Here is a 5,675-nt window from a genome sequence, read left to right on the forward strand (position 1 = left end):
ATTTATATAAAATCCCAACTCTGATCGAAAAGTTGACGAAATCCCCCTCGGGCCCACGTGCCCGGATTCCAAAAAATTTCGAAGATAAAGTTTACCCCCAACCTCACGAACTCAAATATATAATTGGCTCTCAATTCCATGTCCAAAATCGTGGTCAAAATCCAAGAATACTAGTTCCCTAGGTTTTCTTCAAAAACCCAAAATTTAACTAATTTACATGATTTTCCATGTTAAAATCTAGATATAATCCAAGTAATTAACTTGCAATAGGTGGGAATCACTTACCTTGACATGGATGATGAAAATGGAGCTCCAAAATCGCTCCTAGGTCGGCTCCCATGAAGGAAATGAGATGAAATGAGCCAAACCCATTTCTTTACACTTATACACTACCCAGACGACTTCTTCGCGTTCGAGAGACACCCATCGCGTTCGCGAAGAAGAAAATTCCCAAAAACCATTTTCCAAACTCTTCTCAGACAGCCTCTAGTATAATGACCATAACTTTTTGTACAAAACTCCAAATGACTAATGGTTTAATATTTTGAAAACTATACACCAAGATCTACAGCTTTCATGTTTTGGTCATCTCTCAATTCCTTATAGATTCTGAGATATAAGCTGCCAAAGTTAGCCCTGTGCAATACAAATTTCTTCTTCACCTTCCCGGACAGCCTGTAGTGTACCAGCTATAACTTTTTGTACACAAATCCAAATGTTAAATGGTTTACCTTCCTGAAAACTAGACACAAATAGCTACAACTTTCATTTTTTGATCATCTCCAAATTCCTTATAGATTGCGATATATGAGCCTCCGAAGTCAGACCTATGCAACAGGGATTTCCTTCTTCGCGAACGCGAGGATATCTCCGCGAACGCGAAGAACAGAGTCTCTGAAGCCAAATCCTTCTTCGCGGACGCGAGGAGATCCTCGCGAACGTGAAGAACAACACCAGGCACCAGCATCAGCAATTGCAAAACAGCCCGAAATGATCCGAAACCACCCTGAAACACACCCGAGGCCCCCGGGGCCCCGTCCAATCACACAAACAAGTCCCATAACATAACACGGACCTGCTCGAGACCTCAAATCAGATCAAGCAACAGCAAAATCATGAAGCGCACCCCAATTCACGCTTAATGAACTTTAGAACTTCAAACTTCTACATTCGATATCGAAACTTATCAAAACGTCCGATTGATCTCAAGTTTTGCACACAAGTCACATTCGACATTACAGACCTACTCCAACTTCCAGAATTGGATTCTGACCCCGATATAAAATAGTCCACTTCCGGTCAAACTCCTCAAAAACCTTCAAATTTTTATCTTTAGCCAAATGACTCCAAAATGACCCACGGACCTCCGAATTCACTTCTGATCGCGCTCCCAACACCAGAATCACCATACGGAGCTATTCCCAGACTCAAAATCCCAAACAGACATTGATAACACCGAAATGCACTTCAACCCAAACTTATGAAATTCTTCCAAAAATGCTAACTTCCACAATATGTGCCGAAACGTTTCTGGGTCTTCCAAAACCTGATCCGGACATACGCCCAAGTCCGAAATCATCATACGAACCTGCTGGAACCTTCGAATCCCGATTCCCAGGTCGTTTACTCAAAAATTCAATATTAGTCAATTCTTTCAACTTAAAGCTTCCAAAATGAGAATTCTCTTTCCAAATCAACACCGAACTTCCTGAAATTCAATTCCTACCATGCGTACAAGTCATAATACCTGAAGTGAAGTTGCTCATGGTCTCAAACTGCTGAACGACGTGCTAGAGCTCAAAACGATCGGTCGGGTCGTTACATATGAAGAAAAAAAAGATCAAGCTTCAAAACCCGTATAATATAATGTACTAATTAATATGACAATATTATTGCCAACCTATACTTTTAAATCATGTTGTTCAGTCTAGAAATGATATCTAACTACCTGAGAAATTAGGCATTAACCACAAAAATAATGTTTGTAGGTACATTAGTCACTAAAGACGGATTGCTGTGAAAATTATTAAATTTTTCATGGCTTTTCTAGAGTTGTTTGTAGAAGATTCTATTTGGCTTTCACAATTGTTGGAGGTCTCCATGTTGTGAAAGAAATTGAATAATTTAGGAATTTAACATAACTACGATAGATCATTGTAAGTTTTATTGGTAATTACCATACCTTTTTTCAAGGCAGCTTCCTTTTTACCATATATGGATGTAACTATGCCTATTAACACAGGAAGTTAATTTGTTGAAAAGAAAATTTTAATAAACAAAAAATTCATGATTTAGTTCCAATAATATCTCCACTAAACTTAAGTGAAAGAAAAAGCTGTCAAATTGTTAAGTTGTCATGATATTATCCTTATCTCAATGTTCTTCTTAGGCAAAATTTCAGAATTATCTTGACACCCTCTATCCTAATTGGCCTATTTGTAATTTCAACTTCATAATATAAAAGTTGTCGACCTTCTACAATTTTCAAAATTTTAACTCTAACAGAAGAAAAGAAGATAAAGAATAATTATATACCAATCCTAACTACTTTTAATAAAACATAATTACACCTCTTGTTACCAAACAAATGCTTCTCTGTTTCAAATGTACCATCAGTCGAAATTATTACACAAGAAAATTAAGAAGAGTTAATTTTATTAAAATTGGAGGTTGTAACTGTTGGCTAAACTAGCCCAAGTACACTCTTAATATGGTGTGATATTGTCCGCTTTGGGCCAAGCCCGCACGGTTTTTTCCAAAAGGCCTCACACCATTAAGAGATCTCTACACCTTATATGTAGACTCCCAATCTTTTCAGCTACCAATGTGGGACTTTGTTCGCACACCCAACAATCTCCCCCTCGAACTAAGTTCCACGTGGTCCACTACCACGATCCACGGGTCAATTTTCGAGATTCACTGTGTGGCACCCACATTGTTAGAGTATTATGACAACCGAAGCCCGCAACTAGCTTCTTCTTGTGTGTGCACCGCCCTGCACCATCACTCCGCCATCTCCATACTCGTTCCGCTGAACCTGGGCTCTGATACCAGTTGTTGGGCTAAACTAACCCAAGTACACTCTTAATATGGTGTGATATTGTTCGCTTTGGGCCAAGCCCGCACGGTTTTTCCCAAAAGGCCTCACACCATTAAGAGATCTCTACACCTTATATGTAGACTCCCAATATTTTCAGCTACCAATGTGAGACTTTGTTCGCACACCCAACAGTAACTATCTCATGTAAACAACGAATAAAGACATTATGTGTGTTAAAGTTAGGATGCCACTTATGTGGGTCCTAATTTTAACACAACACTCTTTTCACTGCCTGACATGAGTATTTATCATTTTTACCCTTAAATATTAGTATAACTTCATGCTTAATGTGGGTTTTAATTTTATCGAAAATTTAATAAAATTTACTTTTTTTGAAAATAAATCTTTCATTGAGAAGGAGCAATTTTCGAAGAACATGGAATATTAATGGAATACAAAAAGTGGCTTGGAAGAATCAATGCGTTTAGATTGACTTTTTGATTGAGGTAAAATAATAATTTTACCCTTGGCTAAAATTACAGTTATGCCATTGGTCTACCACAATTGGCATATATATACACTTTTTCGGCTACTAAATATAAATAGTTTCTAGCGCGGGCTAAAAGTATAAGAAGCCCTTATTTATTTCAAACCCAATCGAAAACATGGGCAGCTAGGTTCGATTCCTCTTATATAACTGCGAAACGAAAAATTTTACTTTGTGTCTCACAGCTTTGTGATCCCAAAATTTTATAGACCCAAACGTGTAAGATATGGGTCCACAAATGTGTGAATAAAAAGAAGCCCCACTCAACTAATATCAGTTGTGTGAAGCACACCATAAAATCACTCATGGAAAATTATGCCAGATGGACCTTTTTAGAACCATCATTTATATATTTTAATCCCATTAACTTTTCTTTTTGATAAAATAGCTCTACGCCAGTACTTTAAAGAGTTACTATCCTAAAATCCCCCTAAACTATTATGTTTTTGTCAGTTTCCTACTTAATCTATTCGGTGTCCCTGAAATCCCCCTGAACTATATCTCTTTAGTTATTAAAATCCCCCTCGTTATTTGTTTGGAAAAATGTGTGAAATAACTCGTTTAAAGGCGCGTGGAAGATGAAATTATCCATAAAATGGCCCCACCTGGCCTACTTCTAACGGCTAATTAGTGTTAAGATATTCAATTTCTTTTTCCTTTCTATTTTCTTTTTATTCCAGATTTTTTTCTTTATTTTTACCCACTTTTTTTATTTTTCTTACCTTTCTTCTTCCTTTCTCCTTATGGGTTCCATTTGAAACTTTTCTCTTCTCTTATTTCTTCTGAAATTACCTTTCTTTTTCATTTTTTCTTTATATATTTCTCTATAACTTCTCTTTCTTGTCAAACCCTAGCTTTTTTAAATCCCAAATCTCTGGCTAAACCAAAAACTACCATAAAATCAAAGGTTAGTGTGAAAAAAACTACAGTGAAATTAAAGGTTAATGGTGAAAATCCAGATTGATAGAAGGGGTAACCATTGTTGGAGGAGATGGAAGAACAAAGGCTTTTACCCATTTTCTATTTTTGATTATTAGTTCAAATCATTAAGTAAAATAATAATCAATTTATGCTTAACTAAGTAGCCATGTGTTGTAAACTCATAGTTTAAAGTTAATTGGGGACACCGGATAGTTTTGGGGACACCGGATAGTTTAAGTAGGAAACTGACAAAAACATGATAGTTTAGGATGGTTTTAGGGTATTAACTCTACTTTAAAGTACGCTGCCTAAATTTTAAAGCACACTGCTAGAATTTTCTATGATGGCAGCGTACTTCAAAATTGCGGGAGCTTTAAAATTCTGGCTGCGTACTTTAAAATTGTGGCAGCGTGCTTCAAAATTCTGACATCATACTTTAAAATTATAGCAATGTGCTTCAAAATTCAAGCAGTGTGATTTAGTGGGCGTTTGGACACAAGAATTGTAAAATTTCGGAAAAAAAGTGATTTTTTTTTCAAGCGAAAATGATATTTGAAAATTAGAGTCGTGTTTGGACATAAATATAATTTTGAATTATTTTTGAATTTTCTGAGTTCTGAGTGTGAATTTTGAAAATAACTTTTTGGAATTTTTTAAATTTTCAAAAATACCGATATTCATCTTTAAGTGAAAATTAAAAAATTATGGCCAAACCCGATTTCGAGGAAAAAAAAAAAATTAGGAAAAAGGTGAATTTTTTTATGGCCAAACGGGCTCTTAATATTCTGATGCTGAGCATAATGTGCAAAAAGAAAAGGGGGGGGGGGGGAGGGGTTGGCATTGTATAACAACTTAGTTCAATAATTGATCAGAAAATGGCCTATCTTTTAGCATTTGGCACGCGTAGCCTAAATTTAACATTTAGTAATTTTCTCTCTCTTCTAATGGTCCAACCATCACCCTAAAAATAGGCTTTCATTTCCTTTTTGTTAGAATTCGAAAATCTTTCAAGATTTTCTTCCAAATCTCTACAATCTTTTTCATAGGTTTTTAAATTATTTCTCACAAGCATTAAAAATATTAAAAATTATAAATATAGTTTGTATATCATAGTATATATCCAAGTGTATAACACAAAAATAATTATATTTTTTGTATATCATACTA

The sequence above is a fragment of the Nicotiana attenuata genome, unplaced genomic scaffold (genome assembly GCF_001879085.1).
Source record: "Nicotiana attenuata strain UT unplaced genomic scaffold, NIATTr2, whole genome shotgun sequence".
NCBI classification, from domain to species: Eukaryota; Viridiplantae; Streptophyta; class Magnoliopsida; order Solanales; family Solanaceae; genus Nicotiana; species Nicotiana attenuata.